This window comes from Carcharhinus amblyrhynchos, chromosome 2 (genome assembly GCF_965287045.1).
Source record: "Carcharhinus amblyrhynchos chromosome 2, sCarAmb.v2.hapA, whole genome shotgun sequence".
NCBI lineage: Eukaryota > Metazoa > Chordata > Chondrichthyes > Carcharhiniformes > Carcharhinidae > Carcharhinus > Carcharhinus amblyrhynchos.
The window spans coordinates 54,735,563-54,757,402 of NC_137325.1; the positions used below are offsets into that span (position 1 = coordinate 54,735,563).

The following is a 21,840-nucleotide window of genomic DNA, read 5'->3' on the forward strand; positions in this document are numbered from 1 at the left end:
TTTCAAGTCACCAGCAGTACCCCTGTAGCTGAATGTGATAAAGCCTCTTCCAGACTCTCAATGTTAAGTCCGTTTCTCTCTCCACAGATGCGGCCAGACCTGCTGGGATTTTCCAACATTTTCTGTTTTTGTTTCGGATTCCAGTGACTTGCTTTTGTCTTAGTGAAACATATTCCAGGCCTAACTGTTCCCTAGTTACATATGAGAATACATATTGAGAGTTGGCTGAGAAATCCGATAATCTGATGAAAAACCTGAGCCCCAGGGAAAACAATACTTTGAATGACAACTTTGGCTCTCTGATCAATTCTGCCAATTGCACAATGTTGTTTCACAAAAAAAGTAAAACAAGGAAGTTTCAAGTTTTTGCAGTTTCTGTTATTGTTACTTCAATGGCCTGGATGATTGACACTTTTATTGACCTTAAGTAAAAGGGATTTTTTAAAGTGGAAAATTATCAATGAATGGCTTTTGTTTTAAAGTTTCCTGACATATGCTCTTGTCATTAAAAAGTTCATTGGTTCTACGCAGTAAATAAAAGTTGGATATGCTGTGCTTTCAATTAATGGGATTGATGTCAATGGAATGTATATGAATGATACCCGGATGTGCTGGAATATTGGAATGTCACTTTCAGTTACCTCTTGGCAATTCGCTTTGAGCATCTTCATCTGACACTGAATGAGAAATTAATGCTAGCCTCCAAGTTTCACTCACTGTTTGCAATTGGATGTCAGTTATCACCAGAGACGGAAGTTCTGGGATTGAAATTCTAGAAACGGCCACCTTCAAATTGCATTGTTTTTAAACATTAACAGGAAATAAGTTCATTGAGTTGGCAAATCCTTGATAAGCTGAAATTGATTCTCTGCTGCAGAAGATATATGAAATTTCAGATTTGCTTTTTAAAATCCATTCTACTCTCTCGATATGCTGACCAGATGCAAACTCTTGAAACAGAATTTGGAAGTGGCTTTGGAGATTGCAGAAGAGGCTTGAACTTTTGGAGTGGGATCTTGATCTTATCTGGAAGGCTGTCTAACCTTCATAGTGTTTGGTGTATTTGGTAGCTGTGTATATATTTTGTGAATATTCAAAGATTTTGGAAATGTAAACTTTTATGGACCAGAACCCTAAATCCAAGGGAAGCATAATGCAAACAAGTATCTGTATATCTGGGAAAATTAAAAAAAAAGGGCAGCATGGTGGCAGTGGTTAGCACTGCTGCGTCACAGCTCCAGTGACTGGAGTTCAATTCCCAGCTTGGGTCACTGTCTGTGTGGAGTTTGCACGTTTTCCCCATGACTGCGTGGATTTCCTCCGGTTGCTCCGGTTTTCTCCCACAGTCCAAAGATGTGCAGGTTCGGTGCATTGGCCATGCTAAATTGTCCCTTAGTCTTCCAGGATGTATAGATTAGCAGGGTAAATATGGGGGGTTACAGGGATAGGGTCTAGGTGGGATCGTTGTTAGTGGAGACTCGATGGGCTGAATGGCATCCTTCTGCACTGTAGGGTTTCTATAATTCTATAATGGGTGAATGGGCATGGATATGCAATAGCTTGGCATGGGGGGGTGGGGGAGGGGTTGCAGGCATAGGATGGCATAGGGGCATGAGGAGAACTTGCAAAAGATTTCCTCATGCAGAATGTAGTTCACAACATCTGAGGTGCCATGAACCACGATGCTTTGAAAAGTTGGCCTGACTCCATGAAAGTTCTGGAGGACTAGGTCATGTTTATCCCCATATTAAAACGAGCCAGAGGTTGCAATCTGAATCAACCCCAGACCCATACAGAGCACTCCTGAAAATCAGAAATCCCAGGGATTGGTTTGGGAATCCCAGAATTGGGTTCATAAGGTCTGTGGAATCTCCCTGACTCCATGAAAATCAAGGCACACATCTATCCTGCCTATAACTTTCTCTGAGTTGGCATCCAACCAATTTTCAACAACCATGACTCACTCCTGTTTTTTTACTTGTTTTCCCAGTATTATTTTCTTATGATTTACATCAGTCAAATATGGACTTAACTGTTGTAATCATTAAAAAAAAAAATGAGGTTTGTAAGATATCAAAAAATTATCTCACATGTTTTGCCTCAAAATGTGAGAGTTTTGTGTTTTAAGAAATTATTTCATTAATTTATCTCTGCTTGGAGTCTGCTAGATTAGCTCATCATTAACTGCACCTATATGACTATTAATTTATCACATGATCGCCATGAGATTCATTGAACAGGAAGGATTTCTACTGCCTCAAAATTCAACTGATATGTGACCACAAGAGCTTCCTCTATGTGCAAGTTAATTTTGCATGCAACTGTCATGACTCATTCATCAACCTCTAGACTAAGCTTCTTCAGGCCTTCATGCCAAGCCCAAGTTTGCATGGATAGATCCTAGAGGACAAGGCATATCCCTTGAAGATGTGGATACTGACTGCTCTATGGCGGTCCAAAACAGATGATACAACCAATGATATCTGCTCACTAGGACAATGATTGAGCAGGCTATCGAGCTTCTGAAAATGCAATTACGACAACTGGAGCAGTCAGATGGTGTCCTGTAATACTCTCCCACAAGGATGTTGTGGTGGTCTGCTTTGCTCTTCATTATACGGCTTTCCAGAGAGGTGTGAACCTTGAGGATGCTGAGACCCTGCAAGGAAGCAGCTCATTTGGGAAAGGAGCATGAAATGAGGGAGGAGGAGGAAATAACATTTTATGGAGAGACACTCCTGCTGCACATACTCTTGGAAGAGGGCCTTCTTTCTCCCCTTTACAGCCCCCTGCATTAGATCCAAGTTCCGATCAATGAAGAAAGGGATAGCTCTGCTCTGGGTTCCAAGCTACTAGCTCTCCTGGGACATCTCACTTTCCTCTGGTGCTCTGCAAGTCTTTGGGACAATCAACAAAGCTTTACCTTAGGACAGCCTCTGCAGCCTTGGTGCTCGTCACTGCGGAAAGCACAAATCAATCCCCATTTCATCTGACTGGCTTCTATTCCCATTCCCACTGGCTCTAAGTGTACAGAGGATCTATCTCCATGTTAATTAAGGACTTGACCCATGGAACTTTAATTAATTTCCCACCTGAGGTGAACTCTTGATGCCAAAACAAACCTGGCTCATTTCCTGCCTCCAGTGCAAAAATTCAGGCCATAGTCATTATGGCACAGGAGGCCATTTGGCCCATTAAGTCCATGTTGTCCCACTTTTTAGAATAATTTATTCAGTTCCATTCCCCCATTCTATCCCTGTAGCCCCACAAGTTGATTATTAATTATTCTCCCAATATGTCCTATCACCTTTGATGTACATGAACCCCCAGATCCACTTTCCTGTGAACTCTTCACAACTGGACTAATATATCTACATTGTCTTTTTCTATCCCTTCTGCCAAATTGCAATGCCTCAAACATTCCTGTACTAAATTCCACCTGCCACTTGCCTTCCCATTCCTATCTATCTCTGTTGCAGTTGATTTTTATCAGCCTCACTGTTTGCTACACCTCTATGCTTGGTGTTATTAACAAGGCAAGGGATGAGGAAGTCAGTGAAAAATACTGCTCTAGCAACTGCTCATTGACCTGTTTATTGTACAATAGTTACGTTCTGCTGGCGCACCTTTCTTATGGTCTTCTCTTGCCTTCATTCAGTTCTTCCTTGTCTGATGATGCCACTTTTCATTTCTGTTCCTTTTCCATCTTCAGTGTTACCAGAAACTGCAATGATGCAGCCCAATTTATCTTGGCCATATTTTCAGGATCCTCCAGGATGATCAAAGCATTTGAATCTTTGATGTTCTTGGTGGTGATGTGGATGTGCTGGCGTTGGACTGGCTGAAAGCTTGTGCGTTTACTATCAAATAAATCGGTTGGACTAAAACCTGGTGTTGTCAGACTTTTTACTGTTCTTGGTGGTCCCATGGATCTCATTTTACCTATGGTGCTTAAGTGGATAGAATCAGTAGTTCAGGAATGGAGTTTGGAGTGAGGACCAAAGGCAATAGCTTGTCTTCCTAATATTTAATGGGAAGAAATTTCTGCCCATCCAATACTGGACGTCAAGTGGAGGAGACGAGTGAAGTGTTGTCAGTATAGATGTAAAAAACAATGGTGTGTTATTAGATTAAATTGCTAAGAGACAAACCATAGATGAGAAATATTAGGGGGCCAATGATAAAACCTTGGGGACACCCCAAGTAATGGTGTGGGAGTGGCAAGAGTAGACATTGCAGGACATATTTTGGCTATAATTACATGGGCAAGAATGGAAAAAGATGTGTGCAATCCTAATCAGCTGGCCAACAGTGAAAAGGCAATTGGAGATGGGTATGGTCTGTTATGGAAGTTTAAAAACATGGTATGACACCAACTTCACAAGTAAAATGAGAAGAACAATAAATGCCAGTCATTTCAGTGTTGCCCATATTCCAAAAATGAATAAACATTCTCAACATTTCTGCTGCTGTTTCATTTCAGGCTAGCAGTTCTGTAAGAAAGATATGAGCTAACACTTTCATCTCCTCTCTGAATGGCAAGAGGAGTATGATTTGATTGCCAAATTCAAATTAATTGCTGCATTTAAGAGAGTACAAAATGTCATTGATAACTATGTGGTCTTCTAGCCAACAGGTTCCTGCTCCTCCTGTCAGCCTCATTTCTACAGTTTCTCACCCATTCTACCTTCTCGTTCTCATTAACTGCACTCAGTAGGATTTGTGTAGTTACACTGTTTTTTGTAAATGTTAAGAGAGCTTCAAGGACCTATCTGGTTCTGTCTTGCTCAAGGCTGCTGGCAATACTGGAAGACTGCACTTCCCCATTTATAGTGACAGAAAAGGAAGAAAATGTTAAAATGGTGACTACATGAGATACCTTCAAGCAAATGTATATGGTCCAAATTGTATTTTATGTTGTAATAAACAGGCTATGTAGCAATGATTGGAACATGGAGTATGTGTGTACTAGCTCTGAACTTGAAGGTTTCAACTTTGCTTTACAACCTCCACATACTTGTAAAGCAAAATGGTGATATATCATTTACACTTGTAAATAATATTAATACAATATAAATCCAGAGTAACCTCTTTAATCAGTTAAGGACTTCTGATTGCTGAGCCTTTCTCCAAATTGTCTTTGTATATTATTGGGATTTATTTTTACTTTTTGTTCCCAACAGATTCTCCTCCTGAGAGTTCAAAGAAGGGAAATTACCTGTTTTGTGCATTCTTGTGCAAGCAGAGGGGTTCTGGCAGTTGCAATATTGTAAGGAGTGAATACTCAGTGACACATATGCACAAAGAGATATAATTCTGTGGATAAGAGATTAAAGTTTTAAACTATAATATAACACAGAGGCAAATGGTAAAACTAGGGTGAACAATTCTAAAGAAATCAATGAGCATTATAAAAAGATGTAAAATGGAGATTCAAATGCTTAATTGGGTATATGAAAAAGCTGCCAGAAAATACCAGAGGAAATAAAAGCTTTAGAAAGGTGTTATAAATAATGATTAAAGAAGGGGGTGAAAGCTCACAGATGAAGCTGCCATTGACAAATTAAATATTTTGCATTGGTTTATAAATATAGTGACAGGAGTCAAGTACAGGAGGAAAATGTGGGAATACTGTCAGAAATAATTAGGTAAGGGATTAGTTTTGAGAAGAAATAGTTCTGAGAAGTAATTAAGTTGTTTGACCATGATAGCATATATGCTATGTGGTTGAAGAGTGTTACAGATGATATAGCAATGGCTCTGACCACTGTTTTTCAACTCTTAAGAAGTATGAATTGCACCACAGAAGGTAACATGGTCAATATAACACAATATTCAAGACAGATGAGAAGAATTAAACCAGGTAACTATAAGGGTAAAAATACAAAAGACAGGAAATACTCGGCAGACCTAGTAGAACCTTGGAGACAGGAACAGAGCTTACCTTTCAGCTTGTTGATCTTCCATCAGAACCACAACAAGTTATGAGATGTAACAGGTTTTAGGCAAGTTTAGAGGTAGGAAGAGGAGAGGCAGGGAGGGGTGGGAAAAACAAAAGGGAAGGTCTATGTTAGAGTCTAAGGCAGGAAGCAAAAGAAGTTAAATGACAAAAGGCATAATGGTGAAAGACAGAAGGTAATAAGACAGGTAAATAAACAAAAGATGGGTCCAGAGGAGGAAAATGGGAACTGCTGAATTATTATCAACAGCTGCCATCCAAAAACAAAAGGAAAGGAAGAGATGATGATCTGCAATGTTGAGTCTGGAAGGCTGTAAAGTGCCTAATTGAAAGATTTGATTTGATTTATTATTGTCACATGTATTAGTATACTATGAAAAGTATTGTTTTTGCATGCTAAACAGACAAGGTGTACTGTTTATAGAGCAGGAAAGGCAAGGGCGCAGAATGTAGTGTTACAGGTATAGCTAAGGTTTAGAGAAGGATCAACTTAGTGTGAGATAGGTCCATTCAAAAGTCTGATGGCAGCAGGGAAGAGGCCTTTCTTGAGTTGGTTGGTACGTTACCTCAGACTTTGGTATCTTTTTCCTAACAGAAGAAGGTGGAAGAGAGACTGTCCAGGGTGTGAGGGGTCCTTGATTATGCTGGTTGCTTTTCCAAGGCAGCAGGACGAGTAGACAGAGTCAATGAATTGGAGGCTGATTTGTGTGATGGACTGGACTTCACTCACAACCCTTTATCATTTCTTGCAGTCTTGGGCAGATCAGGAGCCATACCAAACATTGATACAACCAGAGAGAATGCTTTCTATGGCGTATCTGCAAAAGTTGGTGAGAGTCTTGGTAGACTTGCCAAATTTCCTTAGTCTTCTGAGAAAGTAGAGGTGTTGGTGGGCTTTGGCATGGGGGAACCAGGACAGGTTGTTGGTGATCCAGACACCTAAGGTAGTATTCCTCAAATTCACATTGAGCTTTCTTGGAGAAGTATTGGAAGCTGAAAACAGAGAGATCAGAGTTTGGGTGGGGCAGAGAATTAAGATTTGGGTCACACTTACAGACTCAACAATGGTGTTGCTCTATGTGGTCACCTAATCTGCATTTTGTCTTCTCGTCAATGTAGAGGAGACCATATCATGAGCAGCTAATAAAACATTCTAAATTAAAAGGACAACTAATTGTTGTCTCACCTGGAAGAAGTTTTTGGGGCCCTGGATGCTGTTCCAATAGCTACAATACTGGCCCAAAAAGGCAGGACAAATCCAACCTGGCCAGTTTCTGCCTCTTCAGTCTACTGTTGATCATCAGCAATGTGATGGATAGACAGTACTATCTGGCATCATTTAGCAATAACCTCCCACTGACACTCAGTTTGGCTTTTGCCAGGGCCACTCGTACTTAATCTAATTACAGCCTTAGTTCAAACATGGACAAAAGAGCTGAACCCAAAAGCTGAGAGTGACTGTCCTTGACATCAAAGCACCATTTTACCAAGTGTGGTGTCAAAGAACTCTAGTAAAAGTAAATTCAATGGTAACCAGGGGGAAACCTTTCCACTAGTAGGGTCATACTGAACACAAAGCAAGATGGATGTGGTTGTTGGAGGTCAACTTTCCCATTTCAGAGCAACACTTCAGGGGTTCTTCAGTGTAGTGTCTTAGGGCCAACATCTTCAGCTGCTTCATCAAAGACCTTCTCTCTGTGATAAGGTCAAAAGTGGGGATATTTGCTGATGATTGCACAATGTTGAGCACTGTTCACAACCCCTCAGAGACTGAAGCAGTCTGTGTTTGTATACAGCAAGACTTGGACAACATTTAGGCTTGGGCTGATAATAATATTTATGTCCAACAAGGGAGAATCTTACCATCTCCTGTCGACATTCAATGGCATTACCATCACTGAATTCTCCACTATCAACATCCTCGGAGTTACTCTTGACCAGCAACCGAACTGGACTAGTATAATAATGCAGCTAGAAGAGCAGGTCAGAGTTTGTGAATTTTGCAGCAAATAACTCACTTCCTGAATCTGACTCCCCAAAGCCTGTTCACCATGTAAAAGGCAAGAGGTCAGGAGTATGATAGAATACTCTCCACTTGCCTGGATGAGTGCTGCAGCAACAACATTCAACAAGCTCAATACCATCCAGCATAAAGCAGCCCATTTGATTGTCACTCCACCCACCACTTAAAACATTTACCCCATTTACTACTGACACACGGTGGTAGCAGTGTGTACCATCTAAAAGATGCACTGTAGAAACTCACCAAGTCTCTTTCCATAGCATTTTCCAAACCTGCAACCTCTATCTCTCAGAAGGAAAAGGGTAGCAGATGCAAAGGAACACCCTCCTGGCCACACACCATCCTGACTTGGAATTATATTGTCGGTTCTTCATTGCTGCTGGGGCAAATTCCTGGAGCTCCCGTCCTAACAGCACAGTGGGTATACCTACACCACATGGACAGCAGCAGTTCAAGGTGGTGGTGGTCAAGGACAATTACGGGTGAGCTATAAATGATGACCTAGTCAGTGATGCTCACATCCTGTCAATTAATAAATTTAACAATATATAGACAGCCAATAGGTATTTGGATATCCAAAATGGTATTTGATGAGTTGCCGATAAAAGGTTAATACTTAAGAGTTCTTTTGAGTTGGGTGTAATATATTGGCATGAATGTAGAACTGTTTGCACACAGGAATCACAACGCAAGGTTAAATAAGGCATTTTCAAGTTGGAAGGCTGTAACTGGTGGAGTTCTGCAATGAAGTGCTAGAGCATCAGCTCCAGATTTTAATGATGAAAAAGCAGGGAATTATATATCTAAGTTTTGTTACCAATACAAAGGGAGATGAGAATGTAAGCTAAAAGTTGAACACAAAGAAGCTGCAAAAAGATAAATACAAATAAAATGAGTGGGCAACAGGTTAGCAGATGAAGTATAATGTGGGGAAATGCGAGGTTGTACATGTAGGTAATTAGAAAAAAGCAGATTTTTTTTAAAAGGCATGAAACTTCTAAATGGTGAGGTTCAAAGACTTGTGTATAGACATACAATGAACACAGAAAGTTAGCATGGAGGGACAGCAAGAAATCAGGAAGACAAATGGCATGTTGACCATGACTGCAGAATTACTGCAGTTCAAGAACATGGAAGATTTGCGACAACTTTTTAGGGCACGAGTCCATAACCTGTGGCTCCAGGGCCATTAAGGATTCATATGTGGCTCCCAACTTTGACCGATTCAGCCCATTTTGATGGTAATGTTTCTTTTTGAAACTTTTATTAACATTCTACTTGTGAGACAGTATTATTTAATGAAGAACTTTTTTGTAAAAAGCTTGAAAATGTTGTTGAAATGTATCCCTGTCCTGTTTTTCATTATTACTGGCATTTCAGTATCAGCGTTATGGTCTTAAGATATTGCATTCTGGACTTTTATTTTAAATGGCTCCTCTTGTTGCTAAGATCCCTGGCCTCTGGTAAAGGGCTTTGGTGTGGCCACATCTGGAGTACCATGCACAATTAGTGGTTGACTGCCACACTAATAAAGGATGTATTCGCTTTGGAGGCCATACAGTGAAGGTTCACTGGATTAGTTCCTGGGATTAGAGGGTTTCCCTATGATAAAAGCTCGAATAAATTGGGCATACACTCTCGTAGGTTGAGAAGAACAAAAAGGGATTTCCCCTAATCGCAAAAGATTCCAAAGAGGTGATACAAGGTACAAATCAAGATGGGAAATTCAGAACATGGAAGCACTACCTCAGGAAAAGGGACTGATCATAAAGAACTGAACTGAAGAGAAATTTATTCACAGAAGATGATTGTGAATTATCTTGTCCAGAGAGTTATGAATGCTCCATCCTATATTCAAGGCAGGGACAGTTAAATTTTTGATCTCTCAGGGACTATGGTATATGCGGTGAGAAAGTGGAATTGAAGCTGAATTCATGATGGTATTAATTGGCAGAGCAGGCTCAGTGAAGCTGTCAAGCTCTTGTCCAATTTTTAATGTTCTTGCGAGGTGGAAGTGGGTGTGTGGACTTTGTGGATATTGCCGATAGTCTATTACTGGGAATGGAGACAGAGAAGTTGAGGAAGGGAAGATTCAGAGATGGACCATGTGAAGGTGACGGAAGGGTGAGAATTTCAAGCAAAACTGACAGTTTTCCAGTTCAGGCTGAACATGGAATTATTGCATCAAAAAAGTGAGGGAGAGGTTATGACCTGATCAAAGAATGTTCCACATATCCCACAAAATGGCAGGCATGGCTAGGACCCATATGGATTCCCAAGGCAACAGCTTTTATTTGGAAGAAATAAGTCAAATTAAAGGAGAAGTATGAGAGATGTGAGAACATATTCAACCAGGCAGAGGTGGTAGTAGTTAGTAGAGACTTGTTTAGCCTCCATTTAAGCAAGAAGCCTAGAGCCATCGGACCATTCTGGTTGAGGATGGAGGTGTAAAGGGGTTAGATGTCTGTGATGGAAAGGGCTTGCTTAGAGCCAGGAGACCATAAATGTCAGAAGAGTTATGAATGTAGGTGGGAAGACAACTGACAGGGAGGAAAAATCATAGTTGAGATAGAAAGAAATAGATAGAAAGAGAGGGATCTAGGAATACAGTACAGAATTCCCTAAGAGTGACGTCACAGGTGGATAGGGTCGTAAAGAGTGTTTTTGGTACATTGGCCTTTATAAATTGGAGTATCGAGTATAAGAGTTGGAGTGTTATGGTAAGGTTATATAAGGCATTGGTGAGGTCAAATTTAGAGTATTGTGTACAGTTTTGGTTACCTAGTTACAGGAAGGATGTAAATAAGGTTGGAAGAGTGCAGAGAAGATTCACAAGGATGTTGCCAGGACTTGAGAAGCTGAGTTACAGAGAGAGATTGAATAGGTTAGGACTTTATTCCCTGGAGCATAGAAGAATGAGGGGAGATTTGATAGAGGTGTATAAGCTTTTGATGGGTATAGATAGAGTGAATGCAAGCAGGCTTTTTCCACTGAGGTAAAAAAACAGAGGGCATGGGTTAAGGGTGAAAGGAGAAAAGTTTAAAGGGAATATTAAGGGGGGATTCTTCACGCAGAGAGTGGTGGGAGTGTGGAATGACCTGCCAGATAAAGTGGTAAATGCGGGGTCACTTTTAACATTTAAGAAAAACTTGGATGGGTTCATGGATGAGAGGGGTGTGGAGGGATATGGTCCAAGTGCAGGTCAGTGGGACTAGACAAAAAATGGTTCGGCACAGACAGAAAGGGCCAAAAGGCCTGTTTCTGAGCTATAATTTTCTATGGTTATCAGTTGACAAGAATTTATAATAAGATGCTGCTTTTAACATCAGCGCAGGGTGGGGTGTGAGGAGTCATGGTGACATAATGGTATTGTTACTAATCCAATTCAGCGGTTTGGATTAATGCTCCAGTGACATGAATTCAAATCCCAACTCAGCAGTGGGGGAATTTAAACAAAATCAATTAACAAATCTGGAATAAAATGCTAGTCTCACTAATAATAATCACAAGACTATTGGATTTTTGTTAAAAAAAAAATCCTTAGCCAATTGGTCGTACATGTGGTTAACAGTGGTTAACTGTTAACTACCCTCTGAAAATGGTCTAGCAAGCTACTGACATCTACAGAAATGTCAATAAAAAATACAACTGCACGGATTACCCACAATCAATCTAGGTATCAAAAATGACAAAAGCACTTCCATCCCAGTCAACTCTGGGAAGTCCACCCCACTGACAGCTAAGGACTTATGCCAAGATTGGGACAACTGTCCCACAGTCAAGACAAAGTCATATTCACCAAAATACCTTACAATCATTGGCCCCGACTCCTCATCACAATTTGTTAGTGAGTCCTGTCCCAGCAACAGGACAGACCTACCTGAAGCAACAGTAGAGATAATGGTATACAGTTGCAAAAGAGTGGCAAAAAACCAGATTTTAACTTTGAGTGGCATTGGAGCATGTGGGCAGGTGAGGTAAATTGTAAACTCATTCACTACTCTAGAAATAAGATCCAGGCTATTTTAACTCCCGGGCCTCATTTAACTCCCATTGGCAGACTTCACACCTGGAAAGACTGGAAGCAAGTGGACAACAGTGGGAATTTTTGCCATTTGAAGGCCACACAAAAGCACATGTCATGTGAGATCAACCTCTAGGACCATTTTTTATTATCTCACATTTGGAAAATGTATAAGAATTCAGGGTCTAAGCTTTCCTTGAAGTAATTAAAGATAAAGTAATCTGTTTGAATCATTTCAGGTTCTGTATCATCTTCCTGCTTTCAATGGCTTCCTCACTCAGAGAACTGGTTAAAATTCCAGTCAGGATTCAATGACATCATCGTGATTGTACAGTATATGTTATGAAGGTTTCTGCTTAATTTGGGTATGTGTTCTGGCTACCTGTTCTATAGAACAGTTTAATATTACAAAAGGTGGGGTCCTGGTAACTTTCTGTCAGCTCAGCAACTTCAGAGTAATTGTAACTGCTCACACACCCATTTTTGTTAGGCTGTTAGGACTAAAATTACTCTCAAAGTGACAGCAGCTTCCTTTACGGCCAGCAGCTAAAATTAGTGATTATTTAGAGATGTTAGGATAACTGAGGCCTTTTGAACCAATCCAATTCAACTCAGGTAAGACAGTATATTTTCATAGAATCATGTAACCATACTTTATAGGAAACCATTCAGGCCACATGCTTCTGCTGACTCTTTAAAAAAGTAATCCAATTAGTCGCATTCCCTTTCCGTTTTCCCCATAAGACTGCAATTTGTTTCTCATCGAGCTATTTTTCAATGCTCTTTTGAAAGTTCTTATTGAATAGAGTTCCACCACCCTATAAGCCTGCGCATTCCACACCTTAACAATTAGCTGCATAAAAGAATTTCCTCTCATCTTGTTTCTGGTTCTTTTAATAAGTATCTTAAATTTGTGCCCTCTGATCAAAGACACTTCTGCCACAGGAAACAGTTTCTTCATATTTATTCTGTCAAGCTCTTCATTGACCAATACTATTAAATCTCCCTTTGATCTCTCTGCCATAGGAACAATCCTTGTGAGATATTTTGTCTCTCCATGGAACTGAGTCTCAAAACCCTTGTTACATTGTAGTAACTCTCTGCATCTTTCTAAGGCTTAACATCTTTCCTAAAGTGGTGTCCAAATTGGACACAATACTCCAGCTTGGACCTAACCAAATTGTTTAATATAACTGCTTTGCCATTTTTCTTCATAATTCCAGTTGTAAAGCCAAGGATCCTATTTGTTTTTTTTAAATATGCCTTTTTAACTCCACTGATTTTTGTAGACTGGCATAGTCATAACCAGATCTCCACACCTAATACAGTTGTACCATTTAGATTACATCACCCATCTTAATTCTTAAAATGAATCACTTAATACTTATCTACATTCAACCGCATCATTGACATATCCATCCATTTCAAAAGTCTATATATACCCTTCTAAAATATATCACTAGTCCCTATTTATTTTATTTCTTAGTTGTGTATCATCTGCAAACTTTAAAATTATGTCCTCTATTGCCAAATTTTATGTCCTTGATATAGGGTGTCACAGTTGTTAACACTGCTGCCTCACCGTGCCAGGGACCTGGGTTCAATTCTGGAGTTGGATATCTGTCTATGTGGAGTTTGCAATTTCTCCCTGTGCCTGTGTGAGTTTCCTCCCGGCACTCCTGTTTCTTCCCACACTCCAAAGATGTGCAGGTAAACTGCCCCTTAGTGTCAGGGAGATTAGCACAGTAAATACATGGGGTTGGGCACAGGGCATGGGTCAGATTGTGGTCAGTGCAGGCTCGATGGGCCAAATTGCCTTCTCCTGGGTTCTATCCTATGATTCAAAGTTGTTTGGCCCAACTTTGTGGGCCGAAGGGCCTGAAGTTTTTCTACGTTCTATAACAAAAAGAGCAGTAGCCCGAATACCAATTCCTGGCTGGTGTCAGATAGAGCTGTGTAAGTACTTCCCTCCAATCTGAAACAAAGAACTTCAGGACAGCGCTACTCTCTGCTTTCTGTCTCGGGGTAAGAAGTCGCACAACACCAAGTTAAAGTCCAACAGGTTTATTTGGTAGCAAACGTCACTATCTTTCAGAGCGCTGCTCTTTTGTCAGGTGAGTGTCAAAGGAGCAGCACTCCAAAAGCCAGTGGCTTGTGCTACCAAATAAACCTGTTAGACTTTAACCTGATGTTGTGAGACTTCTCACTGTGTTTACCCCAATCCAACGCCGGCATCTGCACATTCTGTCTCTGAGCCAATTTTCGTATCTTCATATAAAACGATTTTTTTTAAGTTGTGGCTGAAGCTTAAAGCTCATTCGAACATGTACATGATCAAACGGTCCCGTCAAGATCCCAAGACCCTCCCCGACGATATTAACATCACCCAACCCATCGTCTCGCCCCTTTGTTACGTGTGAGCGTCGTTCCCGTTTTACGTGCCACCGCCGCACGCCGAGCACGTTACCCGTCCGCGCGCGCGCGCGCGCGCTGGTTGTGCGTGTTGACTCGCGCCCGCCGAGCGTGCCGCCCGCGCGCTCAGCGTGCTGACGCGCACGCTCCGGCTCTCGGACTGCAATGATTTAGAAGTTCAGGAATCCCACGTGACGTCACCGGAGGGTGATGTAATGCTTCTCTAAATAGAATGTATTGTAATCTTCTCTCAGTCCAACGTGGTTCCTCACAGACCCGCTTCTTCTATTAAGAGTTTCGGTAAGTTATTGGAAAATTGCAAAAGGGCACCAGGACGACAACCTCTCAGGTATTTTGACCTCTTTTTGTGCACTTTCCCAACTGAGTTGTTTCTGTGAAACATTGTTAATTTGCATCTGTTTGCATTTTTCTCTTTTTTTGCTGATGTTAAATAGTAAACATATCTGTATTGGTACGGGCACTGGGGGTGTGTTACAATTTTTAAACTGTTGGTGGTTACTGTTCATAAGTTAAAAACTGAGCAACTGTCAGGTAAGACGACCCTTTCCATGGAAAAGAAAGTCTTTAGATGAAAGTTCTTCTGAGAAATGTTGTAAGGAAAGTCATTAGTATTCTTGCGCTGTTTTTGTCTGGCATCCTGGCTTGTGATATCGTCTCCTTCACAGAACAGGGACGGCGAATGGGAATTTTCAGAACTGGTGTGAAAAAAAAGCTAACTGGTGTGAAAATAATGAAAATTAAAACTTTAGTTTCACATTACCCGCGGATCTTCAGTTTGCGACAGTTAAGTGCTAGTTTTTTTGCTGTCAAGTTATCCAAATAATGGACCTGTTACACGGATAGCCTTGATAGTACTTTTGCTTGGATGTTAAGTGAGTTTTCAATGCAACGAAGTGTACATTTGTCAAAGCTACATGGAGTTTTTACACGTGTTCAGATTAGCAAAATACTGCCCTAGACATCTTAGTATTTCTGCGGTGATATTAGAAAATTTTTAAAATTCTGATTTACTTTGTCCTTTTTTGGTGCGGTCCATAGATCACTATATATTTAGTTTTGTTCCTTTCAAATTGTTAACACTAAATGCATTTTGTTAATTTATATGAGAAACGGGTTATAGTTGGCCATTACGTCATTCTGCAGCCTATTAAGTATGTTTGATTAACAGCCTGGGATATTGAGGGTTCAGGGGGGCAGATCTGCTGACAAAGCGCTCTCCTTTTAAAACCCATCCATTAAAAATCTAAACATAAAATGTTACAAGCTCAGCGAGTGGATTTCTCCAAGTTATTCTCACTTTCAAGGTATACATAATTGTTTTTCTCCGATATCCTTCAATAGCTATTGTACTTGTTTGTAAAGCGATACATTCAGACTTGAAACTTATTCTCTATTATTGATGAAGTGGTTCATTCAGAGTCATTTATCTGGAGTTTGCAGCACCCATCGCCACCAGCGATATTTTTTAAAGCAACTTTCAGAAGCAAAGAAATGGGGAAGTATGAATTTATGCTAGGCATGCGTGAATGGATAATAAGCTTTGAAATTGTAATTTTGCTTTACTTTATATTGAGGTAATAGGAAAAAGTCCCCATTTTAAGCACGTCGGTTGTGTTTCCAGTAGTGGAATTTGGGGGCTCCTGCCGACCTGTACAAAATCACTTCATCAGCAGAGCCCTCACTGTACCAGAGAAACCAACTTCAAACGCTGGAACTTGAGGCAGGGACTGCTATTGCACTTGCAGTGTTGCTGATTCGCAACACAGTTTCTGAATGTCAGATTGCCGAGGAATTCCTCAGGACTGCGGGCGTATTACTGAGTTCAGGTTGGCCACCTGGCCAAGCTGAGTCCCAAACACCCCCACCCGCCGCAATTGAGAGAGTTTCGCGCGAAAGCGGGTGGGGGGCCATCTGAGACTCAATCCTGTGGAGAAAGTGGCGGAAAAGTTGGACTGTTCCATACCCCCCTCCTCCCTCCCCCCCCCCCCACCCCAAAGCCCACCTAACCACACACCGGCGACTATATTTATTCTCTGCCCCGTGAAAATGGCAGATGAAAAGTTTCAAGTGGCATTACTGACTGTGTGAGGATTGATCGCATTACAAGTATCTCTGAGAAACATCGCTAGGGTCCGCGCGCGCACTATTGCACAAAGTCTGAGTGAGGCGCCAAACACTTCCCCCTTCAGCCTGGCACCCAGAGGACGGCACACAGACCAGGAAGAGTTCACTTCACAATCCCTCAGGGCCAACCGCTCAGGAAAATGACAACTTTAATTAATTTAAAAGATTTTGAGGTTGCACGGGCCACTCAAAAGACGCCGATCTATTCAGGACGTTACATTTGACGCGCCTGCAGGAGCGCCGTGCAGACTTCCCTGAAGCTGAGTGCAGTCATCAACAAATTGCACTCATATTAACTGCAAAACGTTTCACACAATCAATGTGGCACGCTAAGGGTTCCAGACAGATGGATAAATACCTAATTGGAAGTGTACAGTGTCTGCACTTACTGAACTGTTGATGAAGTCAGCGCTATCGAGAGAACTGGATGGCGCTGTATTTACTATACACACACAGGCCACTACTGTAGTCAAGCTGGTGTTCTGCCGTACAGACCCCAGGAGGAACAATTTGTTGAGCTCACTGGATCGAAAAGTACTGTGGATCTTCCGCTGAGCAGTAACTAATACTAGACAAGTTGGGAAACTAAATAGCAGTAAGGTCATATCCCTCTAACGTTTTTCGGCACAATTCAAGGAAACATGCTGGTTATAGGCATTATGATTCATCCTTCGGTTGTTTAATAATAGTTTGTAATATATGCTCACGTAAATATTCAAGGTTTAGCAGCATTCGACTGATTTCCATACGAGCGTTAACCTTGAAATTCAAGTCCAATACAATGAAATATAAATAGAGGAAACTTCTTGCCCTCCAATGCATAAAAAGATTTGACATATATACCTGTATTCCGGGATTCAGAATCTGTTGTACTTTAACGCAGCCTTTCAAAGTGAGGTTTGGTAAGCGCAGTAGGTAAGGATTGTTGGAGTCCGTCCAACAGATGCAGCGGTGATGTACAATTCAACTGGATGCTATAAAATCTCAGCCCGACTTGATGTCTTGTCCATTAACCGGTTAATTGCTTATACATCTCACCATTGCTGTTTGTGGGTTTTGTGTGTAAATCATTGCAATTTCTCTGCATAACACATCAAAATTAATTCATTGGCTGTGAAGCACTTGTCCTAAGAATGTGGGAGGTACTATAAATAAATATAACTATACTGTCAATATGTGTTGAGAATTAAAGACTGGGAGCTTGTTGCATAGTACTTCATGCTGATTACACAAAATAAGAAAATATGAAAGGGAATATGTTTATATAACATGAAAAAATGGGTGCAATTAAACTTCTAAAATGTAATAACAGAAAAAACAGACTCAAATACTTTGTAACTTCAGGTAGGTATAGTATCATACACATTTGTACCACCAAATTGCTTAATAAATGGCTGAGTCTGCATTCCATGTAGCTACTGACTAATTTAGGTAGTGAAAAAACAGAATTGTTAACTAAAATCTACAATATATTCCCCCCAATATTATTGCTTACAATGTTGAATACTTAGGTGAAGGAATCTCGTGTCACGTAGTGATTAATGAGTTAGCTTTTCTGAACCATAAACGTGGAATAAAAACAGAAAATGTTGGAAAATCTCAGCATATCTGACAGCATTTGTGGGCAAAGAATAGAGCCAATATTTTTGGTTAGGATGATGAAGAAGTCATCCTGACTCGACATACTTTTATCATAAATGTGGGATAACGTTGTGTGCATAAGATGCTCAGATAGAGGTGAGTATATTTACAAATTTTATTTGGGCTGAGGTAAGGCCTTTCATATTGATCGCCATTGTTTTTGTTTGCAAAGCATAACTTTATTGCTAAGTTGCAGATTTAAAGCTGGTAAATTACTGTTAGCACATGCATTCTCAACACTAAGAGCACCTCTCTCTCCTTGTTTCCCTATCAGTGCAACAGATTTTCGTCCCTCATTGAAGTCTCTCTGTACCCTCTCCAGTTTGCAACACTTTGGTCTGTCTCTGTTTCTGCCACCTGTTCTCAGCAGACTCTGTTTACTTCTTTCCTATACCATAACAAAAACAGTATATTTCCCCAGATAGGGCCTCTCACTCTGTTCACCTCAACAGAACTTATTTTCTTCCCCTTATCCTTATTTTGAAAATAATCTCATTCTGTTACCAACTTGATAACACAAGGACTGTTGTCTATCCTTGGTAAGACAATGAGTCCTGAATCTGATTGCAGTAAATCTGATTGGACCTGATCTGGTTGCAGTAAAGCTACAGCACCCAGTTTAGGCCTACCCAATCCAAGAGCACAGCTGGAATACTCAAACAAGCTCAACTGGATTTGGGTAGGAGAGGAGTACAAACAGAGAGAGTCAGTCCAGGGATCAAGGCTGAGAGAACAGCCATCCCCGTATTAAAACTTGAGATACAGTGTGGAGAAGAGCTTGGAGTTGCTGTGAAGAAGAAGGTATCAAGTAAAATGGTGGGTGATGGGGAGGGCTAAAGTGTCAATCTCATGAACAAATGAGTTTGATGGAGCCTGCACCTCAGCACTATTTTGTCTTCACTGCGCTTTTTTTTAGCAAAAGCCAATCAGAGAATGGTGCTCATGAACAATCAGAGCTGACAGTTTGGCTTGGTTTAAATGCCATCTCAAAATGGACAAACAGTTACTTAGCAATACACTTTTACATATATATCATCACTGTCTTCTACTGTCTACTTGTGACTGAAGAACAGTCAATTACATTTCTCCTGCAGTGATGACACTCATTGAATTGATTTCTTTGCCCAAGAACCAGAGTTTTCCTTTTGTTATCATTCCTGGAATGACATACACCTGCATTGTTTCTCCCACTAAGAATCACTATAACTCAAGGAGAGTGTTGTGTGGATGGCAAATAAATTTAATGGTTGATAATTGGCATGCACAACAGCAAAAGTGGGAAAGACATTTCCTAGTTTTTTGTTTGGCGTATTTAAAACATACATCATGTTAACACTTTTTATACTCACTTTAGTTCACATAATCTGGGCTTTTTAAAATTGTGACATTAATGCAAGGGAAATGAGAAAAATTTTCACTTCTGACAATGGGCAGAATTTTAACTGCCACAAGAAGGCAGGTGTGGTTTGGGAGGTAAATCCTGAAAAGTGGAGTCAAGATCCCAACATGATCCCTCACTTTAACCTGGGTTTATTTGCAGGCGAGAAAGGAACTGCCTGTGTAGCTATTTTGTGTGCCATTACAACGTGCACCTAGGCATATCTGAAACCCTGCTGACCAAGAGCATGCCAGCTGAGAGTGTGCTCACGTGTGCTCAGAGCCCTACCCTCCATCTCTTTCCTTCCTATCCTCAAGTTCCCTGCCTCTTACTGGAATGTTCTTTTATTTGATCATGGGATGTGGGTGTCACTGGCTAGGCCAGTATTTATTGCTCATCCCTAATTTCCCTTAAGAAGGTGTTGGTGGTCTGCCTTCTTGAACCACTGCTGTCCATGTAGTGCAGGGACATGCACAGTGCTGTTAGGAAGTGAGTTCCAGGATTTTGACCCAGCAACATTGAAGGGACAGTAATATAGTTCCAAGTCAGGATGGTGTGTGACTTGGAGGGGAACTTGCAGGTGGTGATGTTCCCATGCAGCTACTAACTTTATTATTCTGGATGGTCGAGGTTGTAGGTTTGGAAGGTGCTGCCAAAGGAGCCTTGGTGAGTTATTGCAGTGGAACTTGTAGATGGTTAGACACTTCTATCATTGTTTATCTGTTGTTGAGGGAATGAATGTTAAAATGTTAAAGTGGATGGGATGCCAGTCAGGGGGTGTTTTGTCCAGAATGTTTTTTGAGTGTTGTCAGAACTGCACTCATCCAGGCAAGTGGAGGGTATTCATTCATATTCCTGACTTGTGCCTTTTAGGCAGGATCTATGCTCTCTATTGAAACTAGAGCATTGCAAGTGTGACAAGTGGATTGTTGGAAAGAAAGGATAACATTTATGGAAAATTAGGCATGGCTATGAGATGACATGAAGATAGCTGTTCAAATAGGGATGTGAGGAAATACCTTGAAAGAAGGATGAGTGGAGCTACGATGGTTGGCCTATGGGGTGTTGTGCAGGAGAATGCTGGAAAAGTAAGATAGTGTGGTTTTCTGACACATGACTGTTGTATCATTCATTTTCCTGTCCTCTTCATGTCCTTAAATCTCTTGGGGCACTGTCTCCATGTTGGAAAGACCACATGTCTGCTGCTAACATTGTTGGCCACTTCCATTCATGCCTACTTAGCTGAAGAGGCTGATCTCTTCCTACTGTTGTTACAATCTCCATGGGGGAACAGCACACCAAAATAGAGATGCAGTAACAAAGACTTAAGGGGATATTTTAGAATATATACGTTCCACTGAGTAATAAAAAAATCTGAGGGACAGATCCAATATCAATGGGTAAGTAGAACAGTTAGAGTATTAAACTTCAAGAGAAATCATATAATTGTGCAAAGACAGCTGGTGATCTGATAATTGATGCATTGGTTTTATTTTTTCAAAACTATCTTCAGGAAAGGTCCCAATGGCGTGGAAGATAATAAATGTAACTTCAAGGAAGGGAGACAGAAAGCAGGGAACTACAGGCCAATTAGCTTAACATCTGTCACAGATCTGCATCCTGCCTCTCCCTTGTAAACTATCACTCCCTTGCTTACCAAGAATCTATCCGCTGCTGCCCGAAAAATATTCAAAGACTCCACTTTCACCGCCTTTTCAGGGGGAGTTTCAAAGACCCACAATCCTTTAAGAGGAAAAAAAAGTCTCATTTCTGCTTTAAATCGGTGATCCCTTATTTTTAAACAGTGATCCCTTGTCCTTGATTCTCCTACCAGAAAAAACATCCTTTCCACACCTACCTTGTCAAGGCCCTTGGGATTTTATGTTTAAATCAAATTGCCCCTTGCTCTTCTTGAACTGCTTCTAATGCATTTACCTCTTTCCTTAAATAAGGTAACCAATATTGTACACAGTACTCCATATGTAGTCTCACAAGTACCCTGTACAACTGAAGCATAACCTCCCTACTTTTTATTCAATTTCCCTTGCAATAAATGATAAAATTTAATTGGTTGTCCTAATATTTGCTGTAATTGAACACTAGCCTTTTGTGATTTATGCACAATGGGCTGCATTTTGTGGGGGGTGAAGTGCGCATGTGTGGACTGCTTGCCCTCAACAAGGCCTCAGAAGCTGGGAGGAAGTCCCACCCTAAGGAGATGCCAATACATCTGATTAGCCACAGCTCTAGCAATCCCA

At 40.8% G+C, this 21,840-nt stretch overlaps 1 protein-coding gene and 1 pseudogene across 2 annotated transcripts in view; both read left to right on the top strand.

Annotated features, from left to right (window-relative positions):
• Nucleotides 1-537: 537 nt before the first annotated feature.
• On the top strand, nt 538-1,020 carry LOC145359755 (trafficking protein particle complex subunit 4 pseudogene; annotated as a pseudogene).
• Nucleotides 1,021-14,687: 13,667 nt separating this feature from the next.
• The window catches only part of creb5b (cAMP responsive element binding protein 5b), a 359,057-nt gene continuing 351,904 nt past the window's right edge, over nt 14,688-21,840 (top strand). For both annotated transcript variants that reach the window (XM_080205922.1, XM_080205930.1), the window contains exon 1: nt 14,688-14,767. The gene's annotated coding sequence lies outside the window, so the exon portion shown is untranslated. The remainder of the gene's footprint in view (nt 14,768-21,840) is intronic.